A 26,934-nucleotide genomic window follows, 5' to 3' on the forward strand; every position below is an offset into this window, starting at 1 on the left:
GGATTTTTCCAATGAACTTCAAAGTAACAGTATACTATTAAGATATATTTTCTTGTACCATCAAATATTTCTATAAACAACAAATTCAACTTATTTACTTTAATTGAAATTTTGCTTTCTTTTCTAGCCCTCTTTGCTGTAGACTCCCATGCTAATTATAGGCTACACTTTGGCCACTGCCAATCAGCAGTGACTTTTTGAAAATACTTACCATATCCTTAAAACCAGCATCTTTGTATTTAGTGTTTTAGCAACAAACACTCAAAATAAAATCCCTTCTCCTTAATGACTTCATCAGCAAGTTCATAACTCCCATGGTCATCTCTATCTTGCCAAAATTCTTGGCAACTTCAATATCAGCAACCATTTCCCCTGTGGTACCTAAGGTCAGACTTCCTCTCTCAATTATACATATATTAATGTCATTTTTACACCACTTAATTTGCCCTCTATTATGAATGGGCTGTGCTTTTCATCATGGTTGGAAATGATCCATCTCAATGAGCTCATAGTTGCAGCAAAGCGAAATTGTGTATATATTGAAACTATTATTTACTTTCATTGTGACTTATAATCCTGTTTCTTTCCATTACTCAATTAATTAGCTTGGTGCCACATGATCTTATTGATTGGGTGATTGATTCCGTCATTTTTGTTTGTTTGTTTGTTTTTTGAGATAGAGTCTTGCTCTGTTGCCCAGGCTGGAGTGCAGTCACGAGATCTCTGCTCAATGCAACTTCCACCTACCAGGTTCAAGTGATTCTCTTGCTTCAGCCTCCTGAGTAGCTGGCATTACAGGTACACACCCCCAACACTGGGATAATTTGTGTATTTTTACTAGAGACGGGTTTTTGCCATGTTGGGCAGGCTGTTCTTGAATTTCTGGCCTTGAATGATCCACTTACCATTTCAGTCAATTATTATTAATTAATTATTGCTGATAGATACTGTACTAGATACTGTACTAGGTTGCTGGGATTTGAAGAATTTGAGGCAGAAACAAACGTTTCTGTAAACATGGTGACTTCCTTTAGGAAATTTACTTTCCCAAGTTTTAGCAAATATAGCTTATTTAGCTTGATATTCAGCATGAGCATGATGCAAAGCAAAAGTGCAGTATGCTGATGGAGGTGGCATAACAGTTAAACCTAAGGTCTTTGTCCTGAATCCCAGAAAATTGTTTACAGAGAAGAAAATGTGGAATCTAGACATGTCGACGTGGAACTGGAGAACTCACATGCCCTGTAGACAGTCTAACACAAGTTTGACAGAGTACATCATGACCAGGGACAAATAGTTTTTGCACCATGGCCTCTAAAAGTAGACATCAGAATATTGTCCTTCAAAGACTAATCAGAAAATCACATTTTAATATCACCATCGTGGGATCCAGACTCCACCAGCTACAGCACAGTATCGATGGGAGGGGAGCTAAAAAAACAAAAGAAGATTGAAGGTCCTCTTATCCCCTGCTACTATGAGAATGTTGAAGGACTCAGTATGTCCTGACATATCTTGATGAAAATTACAACAGAATGAGGCATTTGAATGGCAGAATACATCCTTGAAAGTGACTAACTCATTGAAAATAGAAATTTATAATTGTGAAAACTATGAAATCATATGTTGGCAGATTAAACTATTTTATATTAATATCTCCCCTTAAAACCTAGCAAGGTAGGAAACTATGAGTACGTTTATATCTTTTATGGAAAATGAAAATTAAACTTTCTGCATATGTATAAGGAGTATTGTGAGTAAACTGGAAACTTTGCTATTAGTATATATTTTCTCTTTAATATATGAGAGTCTCTGTACTGTGTGGACATCAGTAAAATGAGTATAAAAGAAACATTTTCTAAGATACATCAGAACTTACATAATCAACTGTACATTGCCTTTATAAGACATCAGCTACCTGATACTTGTTCTCAGTGACTGATAGCTCTTGAGTAGCAACTCACTTGGAATTAGCTATGAAGGCATTTTATAGGTGCCATAAGGACCATAGTTATATGGCTCTGTGGCCATACCCTGCATTTCCTATAACGTTATCTGTTTTAGAATAACTATCTACTAGTTTCTGCAGTAATGGGTATTTTTGGCTTGAAGGGAGAATTGGTGATATCCATCAATTATCACTTAGGACATACAAAAAGCTTTGTTGAAAGGTTGGGGTTTTCAATGATGAAGATAAATTTTGTCAGTACCACCAGCAGCAACATTGACAACAACACTCCTCCCATGAATTACAGACATAATCGGAGCCAGGCACAGTGCAAACAATTTACATCTAATCTTCACAGTGTACACAGAAATAGAAGTGACTAATGCTGTTCCTCACAAAGGAAATCAGAAATGGACAGAACAAGTACTTGCTTAAGGTAACACAGGTTATAAGTGAGCTTCAATGCTAATTCCGGCAGGCTGACCTCGGTTTCTGATTATGAGAATTTAGTTTTTAAATTTGATATTGATATAAAAGTGGATGTCTGAATTTGATAAATACACTGTAATATGATGCCAGAAAGTTTGTGAGGCTAAAGCAAATGACGTATCATTGCTTTTGTGGGAGTATCTTCTGAAAATATTTTAAACAAGTAATTGTCCTAATTTTTCAAGGAAATTTTGAATATTCCAGAAGGAAATGCTATGTCTCTGTACCTTGAGGACTATTAATGCCTTCTAGCTTGTGTTGGAATTATATAAAATGTTTTATAATGAATTAAAAAAAAACAAAACATCACAACAGCTGGCAATTATAAAGAACCATGCAGGAAAATAAGATTTTAGATAAAGCGAAGCAATGTGATTGTGTTTTGAGAAGAGTACAAGAAGTGACTCAGAAACCCATTTCATGTGTTTTATTTGTTTATATTACAATTATATATGATATTTGCCACTTTTTGACACTGTACAAATGTCAACAAATTTGTTATGAAATAAGAAAATGCAAATTGATAATGATTATTTCATATGAAAATTCATTTGAAGAATAATCAAAGTAATATTTACAAATGCTTGAGCAGAAATACTTTTAATAAAAGTAAAGTTTCCTGCTTCATTCCCCTTTGAATTCTATATTTAAAACTAAATGCTTAAATAACTAATTTTTGATTTCTTAATTTTCTCTCCTGTGAGAGATCTTTCTCAAAGATCCTCAACTCCTTCATGCCTAAATTGTTATCATTTCTAGTTAAACCAGAACAAAATGTTTACTTCGTATAACAATGTAAGTCGTTTATCTGCCAATGTACACAGTCTTCTATAACTTTCATTAATCTCCTATATAGCTTCTTATCCCTGTGGTTTCTTCCTTTCTCTTTTTTACCTTGCATTGACTGTCCTAAGTTGTTCCAAAAACTTTAAAAAAAAAAAGTGAAGTATTTTGAATACCCTTCTCTTTCTTTTTTACCAAACACCTACCTCTGACCTGGAGATTGTAACACACCTGTGTTAATATTCAATGTAGACTGATTGCCATCTTATTCAGGTCTGTTATAGAAACTGGAACTGTGATATCACTTCCTTTCTGATCTTCTCTCACATAATTTATATCCTTATACTGCTAAGCATAACCGTAAGTAATTTCCTAGGCCAGAATGTATAGAAGGAAGTTTTCTGATTCTTCTTGTGTTGAAAATATTTTCATTCTGGCTAAAACTTAATTGAAGGTATCGAGTACTGAACACTTGGCTAAAATAATGTCTCAGAATGTAACAAACACCACTGCATTGGCACCTGAAATCTAGTGTTGCTGATGAGTATACTGATGTGAATTCAATTCTTATAACATTGCAGGTCGCTATTTCCTCAACAATTATATCTCTTTATTTTTCTTCCTCCTGTTAAAGAAAAAAAAACTTTAAAAATTTTGTTATTTTTGGTTTATGCTATTTCACAACATGTTATAGTTTCAGGGTTGATACATTTTTTTCATGAACTTTGGAGTGTCCTTTCAATATGGAGGCATGATCATTCATTTGCCCTTTTTGAACCTTTATTAAACATATGCTGGATACCTTAAACTGATTTTTATGTCCTTTATGTCTTCCCTTATATATATCCATTTATGCATGTATGCTCAAAAAAAATCTGTTATCCATTTATGCTTTTTTTGGGAATATTGTAGATTTTCCCCTTTCACTAATTGGTCTTCAGCATTTTCATTTTCTAACACCTACTGCTGTCTGCCTCTCTCCTCCCTCTTTTCTCTCTCTCTCCTGCCCTCTTTGTTTTTTCTCTCTCTCACTTCTTAACTTTTAAATAGCATCACACTTCATGAATAATAGGTCTTTTCAAATCTCTCTAAAGATATTTGTTTGAGGAAGATTGTATTTGTGCATGTAACCTTGTCTTTCTATGCTATGTTTCAGGCTTTCCTTAAATGTATGGTGATTGTGACTTTCTGTTTATATTTAACGAGAAAATAAAGGTCTCAGAACACTGTGTACTTTAGTGTGACTTACTGATCAGGAAACTGATGCTTCCAAGTTTGAAGATGAATCTAGCTTTTGTGTAAGGGATGTCTAAATGACGGTACATGAATAACTCTTTGCCTTCTCCCCAACTCAGGGGCTATTCACTGTGTTTCACTTTACCTGGAGGGAAGATTTTAGTTTTCTGCGTGAGAGGTTTGCATCAGTGTTGGGGGTGAGGGGTCTACTATTCCAAATACCATTTCATTCATATTTATGTTTTCTGTCCTGTCTCACATTCTTTCTGACTTATTTCTGGTATTTTTGAATCCTGATCTCTGAGGTTATTGGGAGAATGCCTTGCTTTGGGCTCCATTCTCCTCTATAGGAACTTAAGCTGCATTTTCCTTTGTCCCCAATATTGGGTTAACATTCATTAATCTGCAGTCTGGGACTTAGAATTGGTTGAAATGTTTTTCCTCCTGATGACAATGCTTTTATTTTGTTTCTTGTGGAATTATACCCTTTTATTTAATTTCACTTTGTGTCTTCAGAAAGAAAGTGATCAGTTTATTTTTCAAACAAGAATTTTCAAGCCTATCACTTTGCAAATAGTACAAAGCTTGATGCTGGAACAATGTATATTTATGACTTTTCAGATCTAACATTACAATTGCCTAAATTATTTTTACTTCTCAAAATGTGCTTGAGTTCTTAGAGGACTATTAAACAGCATAATCGTTAAATATGACTGGAACTGAAATACAATAGGCTCTTTATTTAAAAAGTTAAGGTATGTTTGCTTGTGTGTGTGTGTGTGTGTGCCCACATGCTTAGGATATCCCATGCTTATGGTTCTTCTGATGATATTAATTAATATTTTAAAGCTGGAAGGAGTCTTCATAATTGTTTAGCTTTATGTCCTTATACTAGTGATAAAGGAATGGTGAATATTCGATAAGATGACTATTCCAATTCTAAAGACATTAATGATTATTCTAAAACTTAGGTCTCTTCACTTTTAATTACATTTCACTTCATGAGAACACAAACATTGTCCAGATTTATCACAGTTTAATTCATTATGGAAGTCTAAATAATCTCTGAAAATTTTAATAAATAATTGAATCAATTTTAATTACTTTCTCTTTAGATATGAAATGATGAAAGAAAAACACAAATCCATTGATGCATTTATTGGTTAAATAAGTATTATACATTCACTCTGAATCTGACTCAGTTCTTAAGAATGATATATAATGACAATGCCTGACTTAAGACCTATAAAACTGTTATAAAATATTATGTAAGCTATGACAAATACATGTCTTGAGCACCAAGGAATAATAAAGGGAATGTTTAATTCTAAGTATTTTTTAGACTGGAAGTAACCCTCAATTTATTAATTCAAAAATACTTATTGTTAAATACTAGCATGAAAATTTGCAGTAACTTTTTATATCTTTAGTCACTTCCTAAATTAAGTATGTAGTTAATTTAGAAAGTAATGTGGTTAGACGTAACATACTACAAATGTAAGGGAACTATTAAAGGCTTCATGTATGTGTGGACTTTTCATTCCTTACGACTTATATTTTGATTTAAATAAAAACTTATACAGGACCAGGCACAGTGGCTCATGCCTGTAATCCCAGCACTTTGGGAGGCCAAGGCAGGTGGATCACGAGGTCAGGAGTTCGAGATTAGCCTGACCAACATGGTAAAACCTCATCTGTACTAAAAAAAAATACAAAAGTTAGCCGGGTGTGGTGGTACACACCTGTAATCCCAGCTAGTCAGGAGGCTGAAGCAGGAGAATCGCTTAAACCTGGGAGGCAGAGGTTGTAGTCAGCCAAGATCATGCTACTGCACTCCAGCCTGGGCAACCGAGTGAGATTCCATCTCAAAAAAAAAAAAAAAAAAATCTTATAGAAAAGTTCCAATAGTCTTATAAAGAACACCAATATACATTTCCTCAGATTTCTTAACTGTTTACATTTTGCTCATTGGATTTAGCATTCTTTCTCTCTCTTGAGTCATTGGAGAGTAATTTTAGAAATATCATGCCCAGTTGTCCCCCAAATTCCAGACATTCTCTTATATCATTACCTAACCACTGTACAATTATATAAATCACAAAACTTGACAATGATGAAGTACTATCATTTAATCTATAGTTTTCTCTCTCCCTTTTTCTTTCTATATATATATAGATGTGTTACACAATACAAAGATGGTATTATATACATATATAGTAATAGCTAAAATAATATATAGTATATATTACTATATAGTACATGTAGTAATATGTACGTACATATTTAGAGAGGGAGAAAGGTATTCAAATGGGATTTACAAGAAATCTAAGGCACCATGAAATGTCCCTGTAATTTCTGTGAGAGATAGTGATAGTTGTCTTTTTGTTTATTGGCTTTTTGTTTCTTTTTTAGTTTGGAGTTCCGTGTGATGTTAAAGTTTGTACTGATGGAGATTGACCAAGCAGCCCGGGTAGCAAGTTAATGGAAGTCATTTAGCAGGCATGGAAATGTACACTAAAACTGTGTTCATGTAGTCATATCCATTCTCAGTGTTTGATATGAGGTGAGATTCCCAGAGAGACAGTTTGTAAGCTGTGTATTGCATGGAGGGGCCAATAATGTCACTCTTTCCCTCTAGAGTTACCTTTCTCAATTTCTCCTTAATCCATCAGATTGGCTTGTGGGTGGGAACAACCTTTACAGGTTAATGAGAAATAGGAGTTTGATTCTACATAATGCATTTTCACATGCCACAACTCACTTGCCATCCCCATTACCACCATAGTTAGCTGCTTTTTAAAATCATTGCAAAACAAGGATTGTTAGGTCAGACGTGAATTTTATTGTGATTTATTTATTTTTTTCTCATGTTATGTTCTTTTGCTTTATATTTTATGAGTTTATGAATTTACATCGCATTTACAGTTCAATATAGAGTTTTTAAAATATGAGTTTTGATATGGAGGAAGAGAAGGTTAGGGTGAAAAGTTACAATCTTCTCAAGCATGGCCATGCACTATTACAATAAAAGACACAAAAGCAGTTTGTCATTGTAATGGAAGCTACTCAAAAAACTGTTAGAGGCAAGCAAAGCCAGATATACTTAGTAGTTTTGTCTTTATACATTTAAACAACAAGGTTGTTTTATAAAGACTGCTGATATGTGTATTTATGGTGTACCATCAATAGTAAGCTTCAGAAGAGGTTTCCACTCTTTAAGAAAAAAAAAAGTAAAGAAAACCCTTGTGTTATAATGCAGAACTGTGTTTCTTTAATAAGACATTGTGTTGCAAATATTGTGTCAACAATTTTTAATAATAAAATGAAAATAAATTCTGAATAATACTACAAAAATAGGTAACTTTATTATTTTATCACTCAAGGACAAGTTTGAACAAACAGGACATAAATCCCCTGCCAAGCAAATAAATATGATGGTTTAATAAAGGAATATTTCAAAGCAGCATGATTTAGGTGAAATAAGAATTGCAGGAACTTTTTTTTTTTTTTTTTACTTTTTTCAGCATTTTGAAGTATAATTGACAAATTAAAAATCATATATATTCCAGGTATACATTGTGATGATTTGACATGTGTATCCATATACATATATGGTGTAATGATACTACAATCAAATTAATATGTTCATCACCACACACAGTTACCATTGTGTGTGTGTGTCTGTGGGCAGGCGAGTGGTAAGGATACTTAAGATCTATTCTCTTAGCAAACGTTAAGTAAACAATACAGTATTATTTACTGTATTCATGCTGCTGTACATTAGATCCCCAGAACTTATTCATCTTACTGCAGGAATTTTTTTCAAGGAAATAGTAGGCCAGATTTCGCTCAGTGCTTTGAAGATTAAGAATGAGTTAAAAAACTAGTCTACTTAAGAGCTATTTTTCACCACATAAACCAGTTGAACTAATCTCTGCAAGGCCCTAGAGAAAATATTTTGACATTAAGTGAAAAGATCCTAGGATTTAAAAAGAAGCTAAATCTTTGGGGAAATCATGTTACAAAAAAAAAAAAAAAAAAAAAAAAAAATCACATGGGGGTGATGGTGGGGTTGTATGTGATATTTTCCACTGCTACTTGGGTTTGAATGTGAGAAAAGAAATCAGTAAGTTTTAAGTCTCTTTGAAAACTACCTGGAAGAACTGCAGAACAAAACTGAATGGCATTCACTCAATTTCAAGACTTCGTAACTGTGACCCTTTTTTTGAATCTTCTGCTCAGCTAGAGGACGTGACTTTGAGAGAAGAGGATAAGTAAGCTGTGTTATGATTATACTTCAGTTGAGGTTTACTGTTCCTTCCTAAGCAAGAAGTGAATTTCTTTTACAGTTTATATACCGTCACTCAGTAAAAATATATATATATTTTTTCAAAGTCTTGTATAAATTTGTGTCTTAGACCAATTTGTGTTTGCATTGTTTTAGATTATGGTTAAGTAAATGTACTACTCAACACAATCAATAACATTAATGACAATCAACATATATCCTTTATTTAAATTAAATATATTTAGCTTTCCTTTAAATTATTAAATCTCATTTTACCTTATGACAGTAATGTAATAAAAACATTGTTTGCCTTTTGTGTTTTAAAATTTATACAAAGAAATTAAATTTAAGAAAGGTATGCTGTGTTTATCTTTTTTTCAAGAATGGTTGAATCTAGTTTTAATGGAAGGAGGCATTGAAACCGCACTTAAGTCATTTAACATATACTTCCTTTATTAGCATTTTGTGTAGTGAACATTTGGGGTAGGAATACAATACCTACCAAAAAACAACAACAAAACAGATTTATTAAAAAATATAAAAACTCTCATTTCCTTTACCTGCCTTACTGACTTATATTCAAAGTGATATACTTTGTGGAGAAGGGGAACTACACAAAGAGAGTTAGCTAATGATATGTCCTAGTAAGCACATTCACCAAAACAAAACAAAACATTCTCAACTTAAAATGGCATTGAAAGTTATTATTGTAATATATCTAAATTTATGGACCTCATTAAGTTACACCTATGGATATAATTTTTTGTGTGGGAAACTTACAAATTATTTCAAAGGTTCCTGCAGGGTAAAACAAAAATGATAAATAATGTTCTATCTTATAGATTACATAGATAAATATACAGATATACAAAAAGACAGAAAGATAGATGAAAATTGTCTTTGTCTGATATGCCCCATCACCTCTAAAATACTCTAGTGTGCACCTTCTAAAAACAAGAATACTTTCCTACATACCACCTTCCATTTAGGAAATGTTGTTTTCCAATCCACACACTCCATTTTAGTCGTATTAATCATTGCATCAATGTATACATTTCATTTCACATCCAGATACCTATCCAGGAAAACTGTTGCTTTTAATTTATATGCTTTATTAGTCTCATTCAATCTGGAGCAGTTACTTTATCTCTCCTTGTCTCTTATGTCTTTAATAGTCTTTTGTTGTTGTTCTCAGTAGTCTTGAAGGTTTGCAGGCTTTTCATTCTGTAAAATGACCATCTACTTAGGTCTGGAGCCCATTTTCTCATCCCTAGGCCCAGGTCTTTCAGTGTGAGAGCTATCATTGTGTAGAGAGATATTCCAATATTATATCAGTATACCCTTTCTTGGCAAAATTTCATTCACTGTTACAATTTTCTAATTATGAATATCAGTCAATACTTCTTTATTTTTAATTAATAGGAAACAGAGTTTTCCTTTCTTCCTTATTTATTTATATATGTATAAACTCATTATCTTCTCTTTTATTAAATAGCCTATAGTGTGATACTCCCATTATTTATTTTGATGCTCAAACTGCCCTAGATTTTCTCAATGAAAAAAACGTTCAAGCAGGCTCTTACTAGTTTTTCTGGACATATCTCTATTCTTTGATCATGCCCTCACTTTCTGGTAATACAGTATTCCTCCAGTCATAATATTTTTATCAATTAATTAACACATAATGTTATATATGTGTTTCTGTGTAAAAACACCTTATTTGATAAATAATTTTGGTTAACATTGAACTCACAGCCAATAACACTGTAACTCTTCCTTGAACAAAGCTTATCTAACAGACACTTTCCCTGTAAGGCACATCAGATACTTCTCACACTTAGGAAAAGTGGACAACACTTCAGCACTATCCTTAGGGACCATTTAAAACAGCAAATGCATTAACTAAAAGCCCAAGAATGAACTGTGGCCCTCAATAGACCAAGAAAATAACATTTATTTATACAAGAAGTGTTGAAACAAAAAAGCAGAACACTCCCTTGTTTGACCTTAGTTGGAAAAATGTATACTTGGTAACTACAATTTTTTTGATGCTTTTCCCAATGCCTAAACATGCCCATGAATGTGCTCTACTAATTTTGGAATTACAAATACATTTTGGTAAGTAGATGAACTCACAGATACAGAACACATGAATAATGAAGATTGACAGTATATGAAAAAAAAATCATACCAATACTTACAATTCTAATATAATACCTCATGGTTCTAACTAACCTTCTCTCTTTCCACATTTGAAAATCATTTCTCTGCAGGTAAAAGAATCTTAAATGTAATTATTCTTGATGTCTTGACTTATTTGCTTAATCAAAAACTTGATTTGGTCAATCTAACTAAATTTTCAATCATTGTGCCTTGTCTGTCTGATTTTTTTTACCACCTTACTGCCTAGGATGTCAGGCCGTGCTGTGGCTCCTTCTTTGGCCTCCTGCTCCCTATCAGTGTCATACTCACTGGAACATGTAACACTCCACTTCAAAGTCCAGTTTCCTTGGGTACCTGAACTTAGATTCTTGGAGGAACCTCCTCCCTCTTTCTACCTGCTTTCTTGAACATAGATGACTCTGCTTAGGAGAGGAAAAAGAGGAATGGAAGGCAAAGAAAGGGCAGATGGAAAAATATAGGAAGAGAGAAAGGGAAGACTGGTACAAGATATTTTGTAGAAATATATTTTATATATTTTGAATAGATATCATAGGAGTAGGTATATGTTTAACCTTATTAAAATAAAAACTTCCAATTACTTTTCAATAGCATTTTCCCATTTTATTCTCCAAATTGTCACCAAATTTGATGCTACCAGTCTTTTCCTTTTGGTTTATCGATGTCAGTGAAATCGCCACCACAAATAAGGAAATAAATGCATTTATCACTCCCAAGAGTGCAAAAATCAGTGAACTCAGCATCACGACCAAAAAACAGATTGTAACCAGTGCATCATAACTCATTGCTACCATTTATCATCACTACCCCCTCATGGGAAATATGCCTTTTGATATCATCATTTTACCCATTCTCATTTTTTATTATTGAAATATAATTGTATATTGAGAAAAGTGTTAATATTATGACATCTTCGTGACTTTTTTACAAATGGAAAATATATAACTAACTTTCAGATCAAGAAATAGCTCATTTTCTGCAACTATGAGTTCATTTTATCTTTTTTATTTACAGTCATGAACATCCCATTCCACTTCTCAACAGAAAAGTCTTTACTCAATCTGTTTGTGAACAGTATAGATTAATATTGCCTGTGTTTGTATTATACGAATCAAATCATAGTGTGTATGTTGACCTATGTCTCATTTCTGTTTATTGACATTTTATTTATGACATTCATTCCTATTGTTACATGTACTGATCATTTATTCATTCTATTACTGTATAGAATTATAGTTTTTGATAACATTTCCTTTGTTTTCAGTTTAGGACTATTGATTATAATTTTGCTGTTAATATATATTTATATTCTGTTGAGTGTAAACATGAGAGTCAAATTTAAGAGTCATACGGCATACACATTGTCATCTATATAATGGCATACATTTTTAAGTGATTATGTTAATTTACACTCCCAAAAGCAACATACAAGAGTTTCGGTTATTTTAACTCCTTTGCTATTTTATCTTTCTCCTTTTAACCATTTTATTAAATACCTCATTCTGTAGTAGTACCTAATTCTAGATTCAACTTATAATTCCCTGGTGAATAATTATGTTGAACATCTTTTCATATGCATATTTGCCCCTTAAATATGTATAATGTTAAGGCCTCTATTTCAGGATTTTGTGTGTCTTTTTCATAGTTGGGTAGGTAGCATATCTTAATCTTATCAATTTGTGAAATTTTTAATATGTGGATATTAGACCTTTGTCTCATATTTGCATTGGGAACACTGTGGTTTGCCTTGACACTTTCCTAATGTTGAGGAAATTATATTTTAAATTTTAATAGAATCTAGTTTAGCGTTGTTTTCTTCTATGATTAATATCAGTTTCCATTTAAGATATCTATACTTCAACGTCAGCAAGATATTTTGTTCCCCACTGCTGAATACATTATTAGTATTGATCTATAGTTTATTTGCACTCCTGATAGCCATTCTGTCTAAGCCCTAGTGGGAGTTGCTGTAGTTAGTGATGTCTTGGTGGGACATATGGAAACCAATGAACCTACCCGACTCACAGGTAGGTTGAACAAAGCTTATCTAACAGGCACTTACCCTGTAAGTCACATCAGATACTTCCCTATAGCCATGGGCTATAGCTACCCGGCCATCAGATCAGGCCACTGGCAAGCCTAAAACTGACATATAAAACAAACTGCCATGTGGGGAGAAAATTTTTTGATACAAATCTATTCTCCTTCTATAAAGCTCTTTGTTACCTATGTGGATTTATTATTTAAAACATCCTCAATGCTGACTAGGGGAAATATAACCAAGGAGCAGATTGCACTTGTCAGATAAGTGTGGAGACTGAATGAACAGTCTGTTTCTGCCCTAGAACAAGTAGATGTGTGATTGATTGCCTCCTGGATTTGCCATATGGTGGCCCAATGATACACAAACATCATCCTAGGTTGGGCCTGCTGGTATAGACTGCTACTGTTGTCAGAAGATTTTGAGACACCATGCAAAAGCTACCTTTCTTGCCAGAACCTTGCCAAGGACAGATCTGAGTCCATGAGTCAAAAGGTTCTTGGGGCCTCTCACTCTATCCGGAGGGGTTGTCTGGGTTCTGACTGCAGGGAACACTTTCTCTGGGTTTAGCCTAGACGTCCCTGTAGGTTATGCCTCAATGCTCAGACCAGATAAGATCACATTTATTTTCTGTTTAGGATTTATGAGCGTATTGCATGTTATAAGGCCCCAAGTTTGTGACCTAAGCTATACGTTGGTAGGACAAATCATGAATAAGCTGGATTCTCTGTACTCCACATCAGCACAAGTTACACTGGTGATTGAGCATTCTAATGGACAATTAAACATACTTAAACTGCTGATTTGTGGTGACAAGATTATCCTAGCCTGGATATTCATCTCAGGTGAGCTGCTTGGAGCCTCAAAGCAGTGATTCCTTGAAAAGGAACTTCTTATTTGCAAAGCTGATCAATCTGTCTCCTCTCTTTTTTCAATTGTATGTTCATCTTTGGCAGTTTTTGACATTCAGTCTCCACAGGGAAACTCCTAATTATCTTCTATCCTCTTAATGGCAGTGGCAGCCCATCTGGAGTGGCCACTATGAAGATGCTAGCTGCAGCAGGGCAGGTGTGCCCAAGGCTGTGCATTCCTTGGAGCCGATTGGAGCTGGGAACAGATTGGAGCCCAGCTCCCTTTCGAGTTGGCAGAGTGGGAGCCTCCCACTCTTGGGCATAGCATCAGCTGCCCAGACGTGGCTGTGGACCCAGGTATCCCTACACTCTTGGACGCTTGGAAGTCCCCATGCGCCTGCAGGCTCAGAAGTGCCTACTCCCACTGCCGGGCATCTACTCACTCATTTTGGAGCCACTCCAATTTTGGAGCAAAGTTGTGGCCAGGCCGGGTTGCTGTCATGGCCCAGCCAGGAGTATGCATGCAGCACGGGAGTGAGGCTGAGGGAAGGGCTGAGGGCAGTTTGGCATGAGTCTGCAGACGACTCTTGGCATGGACAGCCTGGGCACTGTAGATGACATGTAGATGGTGGCAGGAGGCAGACAGGCTCCTGGGTGGAAAGGGGCAGCCCCAGTGAAGCTCCACCTTCAAGCCAGGGATTGCCTAAAGCATGAGGGCAGGGCTGTTAATTCGGGATGGAGTCCATGGTCCAGAGTGAGAATTCATGGTGCTTTTCCTGGTACTGCCCATGGCTGCCTATGGACCAATCAACATGCACTTTCTCCCTTCTGAAGCCAGCAAAAACCCCAGACTCAGTCAGACTCACAGAGATGTCAGCATGACCTCCCTGAAGATAGGAGCTACCCACTCCAGGTCTCCTCTCTGCTGAGGGCCACAGATATCAGGACAACCCACCTGTAGAGAGGAGCCTCCCATTCCAGGTCTCCCCTCCACTGAGGGTTGCAGACATCAGGACAACTTGTCTGCAAATAGGTATCTTCTCCGTTGAGGGCTGCAGGCTCGACAGGACAGATCCTGCCTGTGGAAAGAAGCTACTCAAATTGGATCTCCTCAGGGCTGTACTGTTGCTCAATAAAACACCTCTTTGGCTTGCTCACCCTTCAGTTGTCCACATTCCTCATTCTTCCTGGATGTAGAACAAGATCTTGGGACCCACTGAATGATGGAACTGAAAGAACTGTAACACAAACAGGACTGAAACATGTCCCCTGCCCCCCAGCCCCATGCTCACCATGTTACAAGTGATGAGGAGAGAAGAGCTGCGGTCCTTCGGGATGCCAAGACCTAAGGCCTCCCTGATCCAAGGCTGTGGCACCCTCTTTGGGGCTCTGCAGTTCCTGGCATCTCCAAGCTTCTGGGCACCACTGTGTTCTCCAGAGCCTTCAGTTGAAGCTGCTTGAGGTATGCCTTGTCCAGATACAGCCTCCCACAGAGCTAGTACCTGTGCTGGCACCTAGAGCTGCCTACCATGCTGCAGCAACTAGTGTGCCTGGCTGTGTGCAGTGGCCAGATCCCACAGTTGCTTGTTCATGCACATCTCACTGTTCCAAACCAGGCTCACCCTTGGCAGGCATAAGATTTAGGCCAGTAGCATGAGCCAAGCACAGTCTGCTAGGTTGAGTGGGTGGAGCAAGTCCAGTGGACCCAAGCAAAACACAGGCAAGGGAGTCACCTGCCAAAGAGGCTTCCAGCTGGAAAAGTGACACCCTAAGGATCCTGATGCTCTTTGACTATTTTTCTCAACACTCAAAGAGATGGGAGAAGAAAATGACTATTAACGAGCAAGGGGTGGAGATTATGTAAGCCCATTTTAAAATTTTCAAATTCTGTGCTGAATAATTTTTAAACATAGTATATCTTCCTGGTTAAGCTATATAAAAATATTTTTTGGTTAAAATACTTTAGTCTCTCTTGCATACAATTCTTCCAGACAAAAGGTCTAAATGAAAATAGGAGATGATTAAAAAGGGAAAAGATAATGAAGTTTTAATTACTAACTGCACCCACTGATACAACAGAAACAATAATCCTGGAGCCTTCAAAGCACAGGAGTAAAAAGGACATAAATAATATTTGTTTTCAGATTTGCAAATCTATGGAGACTGTAAAGAATCAGTGGTTGCTAGAAAATTAGGAGGAGGTAGTTTGGGAGAAATATGTAAAGCACAGGATTTTTAGGGTGGTGAAACTATTCTATATGATACTGTATACATGTTCTGTACAGGTACACATGAATAATAGTAAATAAAGATGGAGAGACTAAAGTGACTAATATAAAAACAAATGGAATTTTAGACAAGGAATATTGCCAGAGGCAAATGACATTTCATAGTAATTACAGGGTCAATATACCAGGAAAACATAATATTTGTATATGTGAATTCCCTAGATATATAAATAATAATAGAACCACAAAATAAGTGAAATATGATCTAGCAAGCTACAGGGGAAAATCCATAGGTATAAATTGGAATCTTTAACACCACTGTCAGATCAACTAGACAAAACCTTATTAAAGAATATGGAACACCTGAATGTCACTATTGACCACTATATCCCATAATATTTATAGAACACTATTTCAAACACCTGGAGAATACAAATTCTTCTGAATTAAACATGGAACATTTACTGATATATCTTGTACTGTGCCATAAAACAAGTGACATTCAAGCTCAAAGAGAACTCTTACACAGTATGTTCTCTGACCACAACAGAGACCACAAATTAGAAATTAATTAAATTAGATCCTACCCAAATCTTATGCTGAATTATAGCTCTCATAATTTCCATGTGTTGTGAGAGGGACCCGGTGGGAGATAATTGAATCAGGGGAGTGGTTTCCCCCATACTGTTCTCATAGTAGTGAATCAGTCTCATGAGATCTGATGGTTTGTATAGGGGGTTTTCCCGTTTGCTTGGTTTTAATTTTCTCTTGCCTGCTGCCATGTAATATGTGCCTTTTGCCTTCTGCCATGATTGTGAGCCCTCCCCAGGCATGTGGAACTGTGAGTCAATTAAACTTCTTTTTTAAAAAAATTACTCAGTATTGTGTATGTCTATGGACCATGAAAACAGACTAATACAGTAAATTGCTACCAATAAGTGGGTCACTGCTGTAAAGATACTAAAACATATGGAATCAACTTTGGAACTAGTTAACAAGCAGACGTTGGAACAGTTTGGAGGGCTCAGAAAAAAACAGGAAAATATGGGAAAGTTTGGAACTTCCTAGAGACTTGTTGAACAAATTTGATCAAAATGCTGATAATAATATGCAGAATAAAATTCAGGTTGAGGTGGTCTCACATGGAGATGAGGAACTTGTTGGGAACTGGAGTAAAGTTGTCTCTTGCTATGTTTTAGCAAAGAGACTGGTGACATTTTTCATCTGCCCTAGGGATTTGTGGAATTTTGAACTTGAAGGAAGTGATTTAAGGTATAAGGCAGAAGAAATTTCTAAGAAGCGAAGCATTCAAGAGGTGACTTGGGTGCTGTTAAAAGCATTTGGTTTTAAAAGGAAAACAGGGCATAAAAGTTCAGAAAATGTGTAGCCTGATGGTGTGTTGGAAAAGAAAAACTCATTTTCTGAGGAGAAATTCAAGTTGGCTGTAGAAATTTGCATAAGTAATGAGAAGCCAAATATGAATCACCAAGACAATGGGGAAACCGTCTCCAGTATTTTTCATAGATCTTTACAGAAGCTCCTCCCATCACAAGGTAGAGGCTTAGGAGGAAAAAATGGTTTTGTGTACCAGGCCCAGGGACCCCAACTGTGTGCAGTCTAGGGACTTGGTTCCCTGCATCCCAGTGACTCTAGCCATGGCTAAAAGGGGCCAAAGTGCAGCTCAGGCCATGGCTTCAGAGGGTACAAGTCCCAAGCCTTGGCAGCTTCCATGTTGTGTTGAGCCTCTGGGTTCACAGAAGTCAAGAATTGAGGTTTGGGAACCTCTGCCTATATTTCAGAGGATATATGGAAACACCTGGATGTTCAGGCAGAAATTTGCCCCAGGGGCAGGGCCCTCATGGAGAACCTCTTCTAGGGCAGTGAAGAAGGGAAGTATAGGATTGAAGCCCCCAAACATATTCCACATTGGGGTACTGCCTACTGAAGCTGTGAAAAGAGGGCCACACTCCTCCAGACTCCAAAATATTAGATTCAGTGACAGCTTGCACCGTGCACCTGGAAAAGCCACAGGCACTCAACATGAGCTGTGAAAGCAGCTGAGAGGGAGGCTGTACCCTGCAGAGCCACAGGGACAGAGCTTCTCAAGACAATGGGAACCCACCTCTTGCATGAGCTTGACTTGGCTGTGAGACATGGAGTCAAAGAGATCATTTTGGAGCTTTAAGATTTGACAGCCCTGCTTGATTTTTTTACTTGCATGGGGCACATAGCCCCTTTGTTTTGGCCAATTTCTCCCATTTGGAATGGCAGAATTTACCCAATGCCTATATCCTCATTGTATCTGGGAAGTAACTAACTTGCTTTTTTATTTTACAGGCTCATAGGTGGAAGGGACTTGCCTTGTTTTTGATGAAACTTTGGATTGAGGACTTTTGATTTAATGCTGAAATGAGTGAGGACTTTGAGGGACTGTTGGAAAGCCTGATTGGTTTTGAAATATGAGGCCATGATATTTGGGAGGGTTCAAGGTCAGAATGATGTGGTTTGGCTATCTTCCCACCCAAATCTCATCTTCCATTGTAACTCCCACAATTCCCATATATTGTGGAGGAAACTGGTGGGAAGTATTGAATCATGGGCTGGGTCTTTCCCATGCTGTTCTCTGTTTTGTCTGAAAATCCAGATGGTAATCCCTGCTTTTTTCTGTTTTCCATGTGCTTTTTAGATTTATCTCCATCCCTTTACTTTGACTTTATAACTATTATTGCTTGTGAGATTGGTCTTTTGAAGACTGTATACCATTAGGTCTTGCCTTTTTATCCAACTTGTCACTCTTTGCCTTCTGATTGGGACATACAGCCTGTTTACATTCAAGGTTAATATTGACATGTGTGGATTTGATCCTGCCATCCTGTTGTTAGCTGGTTATTATGAAGACCTGTTTGTGTGGTTGTTTTATAGGGTCACTGGTCTGTGTTCTTCAGTGTGCTTTTTTTCTAGTGATACTTTTTAGTGTTTCCTTCAGGACCTCTTGTAAGGCAGGTCTGGTGGCAATGAATTCCTTTAGCATTTGTTTATCTGAAAAGGATCTACTTCTCCTTTGCTTATGAAGCATAGTTTGGCTGGATATAAATTCTTGATTGGAGTTTCTTTTCTTCAAGAATACTGAACCTCTTCTGGTTTCTGTTGAAAGGTCCACTGTCAGCTTGACGGGTTTCCCTTTGTAGGTGACCTACCCTTTCCCTCTAGCTGCCTTTAACATTTTTTTCTTTCATTTTTGATCTTGGATAATCTGATGACTCTGTGTCTTAGCGATGGCCTTTTTGTGTAGTATCTTATAGGGGTTCTCTGCATTTCATGAATTTGAATGTTGACCTCTCCAATGAGGTTAGAGAAATTTTTACAGATGATATCCTGAAATATGTTATTCAAGTTGGTTGCTTTCTCTCCATCTTCTTCAGGGACACAAATAGATCATAGATTTGGTCTCTTTACATAATCCAATATTTCCTGAAGGTTTTCTTTGTTCATTTTGGTTATTTCCTTTATTTTTGTCTGGCTGAGTGACTTCATTGAACCAGTCTTCAGGCTCTGAAATTCTTTCCTTAGCTTAGTTTATTTTGCTCTTAACACTTGCAGTTGTCTCATGAAATACTTGTGTGTTTTGCAGTTCTATCAGATCAGTTTGGTTCTTTCTTATAATGGCTATTTCATCTATCAGCTCATATATAATTATTTTCTGAAGATTCCTTGAATTGAGTTTCAACTTTCTGCTGAATCTCAATGATCTTCATTCTTATCTATATTCTGAATTCTATTTCTCTCATTTCAACCATTTCAACCTGGTTAAGAACTCTTGCTGGGGAACTAACGTGACTGTTTGGACAACAGGGGACATGCTGACCACTTGAGTTGCCAGAGTTCTTGAGCTGATTCCTTCTCATCTGTGTGGGTTGATGTTCCTTTAATGTGATATAATTTGAGTACCATCAGTTGAATTCTTTTCTGGTTGTTTCCAGGGGGCTAATACTTTGTGCAGGGTCTCTATTTATATCTGAGTTTTGAACCATGATTTCACAGGGTGCTATATTAGTAAAGTATTTTTTGGTGTGGAAGTTTGGGCTGTGATCCAATAAATTGCCTTTAAGCATAATGGCTAGTAGATAGGCTCTTGCTCAGCCATGTGGCTTCTCTCTATTTCATCATGTTTGCAACCATGCTCCCTCTCAGTGCTCTGAAAGTGTGGGCTCCTCCCCTGCTGAAGTGCTAACTGCAGATTTCAACTTGGCACTCCCAGACTGTACACCACAGTCCTTGGGTGAACTCAGGCTTTGTTTCTTCATCAGGTTAGAGGCAGCAGGGGCAGGGACTCTGGCAGTGGCTGTGGCAGAGGGTCTTCCACTACTATCTTGGGGTTCTACCCCAGAAGAATGCAGAGCTGCTTGGTGTGATCAGTCTAGAGTAGGGTGGCTGTGAAGTGGGCCCAAACTGAGGGGCCCTGCCTGGTGATGACCAGGGGCATGGGGAGCTGGTTGGGGAGCAGAGTGACCTCTTCTCCTTAGGGCAGCTGTGACTTGCTTGAGGTGTTATTAAAGCACTCGGGGTCTTTGTTCTTTTCCCAGTGTGAGGCCAGCAAGGGCAGTACCAATGCAGTGGTAGTGGCAATGGAGTCGTTGGTTGCCTCTGGGAGCTCCACCTAAGAGAAATGTAGAGCCCCTGCTACTGGGGAAAAAACAAAACAAAACAAAACAAAACAAAACAAAAAGCACCTCACTTTTAAATAACCCTTGCATCAAAGGAGACATCATAGGTAAAATTTGAAAATATTTTGAATAAATCAGAATGAATATATTAAACATCAATGTTTGTGGGAGGGAACTAAAATTATGCTTAGATAAAACTGTATAGATTTTTTTATATATAATAGAAAGGAAGAATGGCCTAAAACCAATTATCTGAATGTTTCACTTACAAAGCTAGAAAAGAACAAGTAAATCGAATGCAAAGTATGTAGAAGAAGACAACTAATAAAGATAAGAAAAGCAATCCATGACACAGGAAATGGACAAACAGTATATTAATACATAAAAATGTTTGTTCTTTTAAACTATTAACACAATTGACAAACCTGTAGCAGGAGTGATTAAAAAAATACAGAAAGAGAAAGAGAAAGGGTGGCAATTTAAAATTATGAGAATAAAGGAGGGGCTACCATTTCAAACGTAAAAGTATAAAGTACTTAAAAATTTTACGAGCACCTTTATTCCAATAACTTTTTTTAAGTTTGAAAAATTATTCTGAACTCTGGCTCATTCTTAGTGTTTTAGGAAAAGTGATTTAATATAAAATTGTAAACCAGAAAATGTTTAGGTCAAACTCATCTAAAATTATTTTAAGAAAGAAGAAATAAATAATAGAATAACATTCCTATACACAATAAAAGTATGACTTAGATGCATGCTCACAAAGCAGGTAAATCCTGTAGTTTGCTATTTCCAAATGAGAATCTCAAAAAATGAGATGAGATTCCTTCAGAAAAATAATAGTGAAAGAAAATTACATTTGTGAATGAAAAACTGGAAGAAACACAAAAATAAATAAGCACATTTATTTTAAGGCAAATATGTTTAAATGTTTTTTGTGTTTTCACTTGAAAATGCTCTGCATTTTAAATTAATTAAATCAAAAACAATGTGCAATAGAAAAATTCAATGGTGTCAAAAGTTTGTTTTTTTAAAGTTATAATATATTTGATAAGAGAGTTTTGATAATCTGTACAAAAAGAAATAACAGGGAGAGAAAAATTACAGAGGCTATAATTATTAGGATTATTGAATGCGGAAACATCATGATAGAATTTAAAGAGAAGATAATATGAAGCTAGTTTTCAACTTTTTTTTTTTTTTTTTTTTTTTTTTTTTTTTTTTTTTGAGACAGAATCTAGCTCTGTTGCCAGACTGGAGTGCAGTGTGGCATGATCTCAGCTCACTGCAACCTCTGCCACCCAGATTCAAGAGATTGTCCTACCTCAGCCTCCTGAGTAGCTGGGATTATAGGCACACGCCACTAAGCCCAGTTAACTTTTGTATTTTTAGTATAGACTGGGTTTCACCCTGTTGGCCAGGATGGTATCTATCTCCTGACCTCATGTTCTGCCCACCTCGGCCTCCCAAAGTGCTGGGATTACTGGTGTGAGCCACCATGTCCTGCCTCAACTTCTATATTTGCTAATAAATTTGAAAATTAGAATGACTTGGACAAATTCTTTCAAAACAACAGTTTTTAAAGTGACAGAAGAATAAATATGCCCATAACTCTGTAAATTTCTTAACTGTGTGCCAAGTCACAATAAGATGACACCATGAACTTAGAGTGGTGTCACAATATAAAGTCACATATATAGAAAGATAAAAACATCCAATTTTGTTTTTATCTATGTATCTGTAAATAAATATAATTTTCATAGGAAAACTTAACATCTTTGTGACACTAGGGTTGACCAAGTTTTAGGTACATCATGCAAAAAGTATTAATCAGTAGAGAATTATAGTAAACATAATTATTTTTGTTTATAAACTAAACCAAGAGCACATAAGTCAATAGGCAAAGTGGAGAAATATGTTTTCAATAATATATTTGCCATAATACTCATCCACAGGATGTTCAGACTATACCTAGAAACACAACACAATAGAAAATACAACAAATTTATCTAATCGTATGGTAAATATGGGTTAAAACCACCATGATATGCAGATTGATGGATAGCATCACCAATCGTCAATATGGGTTAAAACCACCATGATATACAGATGGATGATATACAGATTGAGAATAGCAATACTGCTATTCCAAAAATCCAAAATCCAAATTTCTCCTAAATAGAAACTCTTTGAGAACTGACATGACACCACAAGTGGAACATTCCACATCTGACACCTTTGCTCTCTGATGGATTGATGTACACAAAATTTCTTTCATGTACAAAATTATTTAAATTATTGCAGTCAAGCCTCTTTTCTCTAATAAAAGAAAAATCTGTCTTTCTGAATTAATGCTTGAGAAATGTCCTTTTCCTACTGGTTCACATTTAGCCCAAAAAAGACATTTGATTCAACAGCATACAGCTCCTGTGAGTCCACATTCAACATTTTTGATACATTTGATCCATCTTTAGTTTCTACAGAAGACAAAGAAGATAGAGAAGATGGGTTAGTATTGAATAAGAAGTTGATTCCCCCTCCTAATGCACAAATACACACATTTGAAACTATTGTACAGACTAACCCATTATATAAGCTGAGACCAAAGTTAACTCCTGGAATGACTGAAGTAAGAGGAAACATTTCTGCAATTCTGCAAGGTAATTGTGACTTGGAAGAGAAGAGGACCACCTTGTGTTTGCAGTCATGGAAGGAGAAGCAGCATCAGGTATCTGGAGACGGCCATGCCCATGTGACCAGATAGGGAACTTGGAAAGTCCACACACTGATTACATACACTGTCTCCTGTCCTATTTGCTTCAGATTACAGGAAATCCCTGTTACTGTGCAGTGATGCACCTTTCCCAAGGGAAACCTAAAGGCAAATTTTGCTCATGAACTCTGAGCACAAGGACAACCTCTTCTCTAAGCTTTTGCAATGACAAAAAATCCTGCATATACAACCTGAGCAGTGGATTCACAACTTTAGTTTTGATGCCCATGACCCGTGTGGATTTCACTTCTAAAATGAAGCAGATAACTTTTAGAACATTATAAAGATCCCATGTCTTGCATGTGTTTTGAACTGTTGCTTACTATATCTCTAGATGGAACTTCTCCTTTTAGCCTGCAATACATCTGCCATGCAGTAATCTGCAGGTGCACTACCTATGATGGATTGATTAACTCCCTTTACCATCAATGTTACAGGAATTTTTAAAAGTATCGTTACAAACAAAAAGTTAGGATTCACAAGTTAAAATGAGGACCAGTCAAGCCAAAGTAAACTCCCCTGTCCTCAAAGGGTATTAACTAGATCTGCTTTCATGTGGATGAGATAGCACACCTACAGCAACAAACGTATGAGTGGTGGGTTTTCTCATACAGTATGTAAGCTTAGTGTTAGTATCTGTCAGATGCAATCTGCTGTTACTTATTCAGATAAATGTGGTGCCTATTGAAACAACAGGATAGAACTACAGGTATTCAGTAAGACTACAAAAACATTTTGGTGATTTAGCTAACAGTTTTTAATGGCTGTAGTAATTCAGTGAGGCAACACTGGGGCATTTGTTATGAAGAATTCTATTTCTTTCTGAAGGACAAATGCTTAATATTGGATGAGTATGTCAGCATTGTGACTGTTTGAAATTATTTTGTCTATGTTTTTCTATAATCTTCCAGAAGTAATGATGTTTGTAGTTGCTATAATTCAAGCTTTGGGAGTGCAAAATAAATAAATAAATAAATAAATAAATAAAAGACTGCTTTCCTTTTAAGAAAAAAAAATGCAAGTTTCTGGTCACAAGGGCATAGTGCAGTTCAATTAAGTGTTGATGTAGTTTATAGTTACACTCCTTTTCTTCTCTGCAAAAGGTACTGGTAAGTAAACCAGCTTTTCTGAATAGTCATTCTTAAAGTTTCAGACTTACAAAATTAGTAGTAGAATTTTATTTAAAGGCCCTAAGTACCGATATTTTTAATGAATGCTTTAATTTAAAACAAGTATTTGGAATAGCTGCTACAATGTATTCTTCCATGTGATTTTTTAAAGTTGATATGCAGTCTAATTGTTGTTTCATAAAAGCTGGATATTTTTCTATGCCCATAATGAGTTTGTAAACCATGAAGAAGATGAAACTGGAAGATTACCGAACAAGTCAGAAAATAAGAACTTTAGTGGTTGGAGATGTTGGGATTATTGTTAAACTATAATTAATAATTTGGATAGCAGTACTTATCTCTTTGTTGTAAATTCTCATGGCTGAATTAAGTATAATTTATAGAATTTCAGTGCAGTTATTCTTAATGGAAAATCTGAAATCTAAAATTTAGATTTAAAAGGTACTGGATAACCATTGTATCCATAAATAGCTTAGCTCCTTTTCATCATTTTGAGTAGTATGTATCAGTACTGGAGTGAGCTGTTCTTGAAGTTATTTCAAGTTCTAGTGTTCACTTCTAAGTAACAGAACTGAATTTACAGTTCTAGATATTTGGCAGTAAAACAGCCACATCCATTTTTATATCTTTTTGTGACTGTGCTCTATACTACTGGTGAGCACTCCATAGTTTCTACACTAGCTGCTACAAAATGTGATTTTACATCCCTATGGCGATTGCCAAGGCTACAAAAAAAGCAAAGCTGTATTTGTATGCAACACTAACCCTTTGACTAGTAATGTATGTTTCTGCTTGATGTGCCTTGTTACAGCTACTTTCTTATGCTAATAAAACATGTTTGATGTTCTTTAAAAAAAATGAAATAAATAAATTTAAGTATGTAGAAATAGTATTGTCAAAGTCAACATACAGCATAGGGATGAATATCTAAATTTAACATTTTATTTGTGGAAGCAAAAATTTCAGTTCAGAGCATACACGTAGATCAGGTGGTCTTTGATATGTCTGAAGAACGAAGAAAAGGTTAGGGTTTTATTAGGAAGATAAATATTGCCTATGATTTTGAAAGAAAGCTTATGGGCACTAAAGAATCTTTTGGGAGCCAGTAAACTCTGATTAGTGAGTGATGGTGATAGGTGATACTAATTTTAGAGTCATGGCAGATGGCTTAACCCACTACTAGGTGAAAGTGGTCTTAAGGTTGCAGCAGACCATTTCAGCAGCTGGGAGAGAAATCAGTTTTTGGAGCAGTGCTATATGCCCTAAGTGACTTTAGATTATGATTAATTGAGTATGACAAGAATGACTTGATTTGTAAAATTATCATTCAGAGTATGAACAATATTTTCTCTATTCTTCTATGAGAAAGAATAACTCAATATTCTTCAACGTCTTGTCTGCTGTTATTGTTCACCTACTTTATTTAAATTCAATTTGTTTGTAGGGTCTATATATTATAATTGAAATCTTGCTGTGTTTTTGATGATTCATTGGGAAAAACAGGTGGTAACAAAGTGATTTCAACTTATTTGATGGTTTCCTTTTAACGATCCCTTTAGCTTGGGCCTGCTTAATTGTACAATATTAGGATGTGTTGCACTTGCTTACATATTACTTTTTAATGGTGGTTTTGTGTTAGCATTTTATCACATATATTAGATTACTAACTTTTGGGGATATTCTGCTCACTTTACATCTCGCAATACCTTTTGAGTTTCCATCAACACAGACTTTCCTAAGTGTTCACTAATAGCAGTTAGTGAATATACATTGAATGACATGGATTAAAGCAGGATAATAGAGGAACCCCTTACATAAAATATCCAGAAATATGGAAGGGACAGTTGTCCCTTAAAACCATCACATGGTGATAATTACTTTGTCTCTTTTGTTCAGTTCGGAATTTACTATGTGAGCTCCTCATTGGACTGGGTTCTTAAGAGCTAGGTAGAATCTTCTAAACCAGCATAAGAAATTTTAGCCATCTAAGTTATTCAGATTTTATGTTTATACTAAGCCCAATGTGCAGGTGTTATATTAGCCAATAGGGAACCTGTTTATTGGCACATAAATGTCAGAGAAGCATATTGGAATTCATAAAATAAAGGAAAAGAAAAATATGTAGGTGATACAGAGCTTAAACTTCATTGTACAGATCAAAACTTCCTCAATCTATGTAATTTTAAGGTGTTTTATTTACTACAGGATTTCCAAAGGCAGAAATAATGAATGAAGGGTGGTTGTTTCCTTTTTATGTTGCTTCATATTATTCCCACTGCAAAAAAAAAAAAATAGGGATATATGCACTTAACTATAATTTTT

General features: G+C 35.9%; 1 pseudogene; it reads left to right on the forward strand.

Moving 5' to 3' along the window:
* Positions 1 to 12,921: 12,921 nt before the first annotated feature.
* On the forward strand, positions 12,922 to 23,995 carry LOC108516665 (suppressor of cytokine signaling 5-like; annotated as a pseudogene).
* The last annotated feature ends 2,939 nt before the right edge of the window (positions 23,996 to 26,934 follow it).

Source organism: Rhinopithecus bieti, unplaced genomic scaffold (assembly GCF_001698545.2).
Source record: "Rhinopithecus bieti isolate Rb0 unplaced genomic scaffold, ASM169854v2 scaffold_38193, whole genome shotgun sequence".
Classification (NCBI taxonomy): domain Eukaryota; kingdom Metazoa; phylum Chordata; class Mammalia; order Primates; family Cercopithecidae; genus Rhinopithecus; species Rhinopithecus bieti.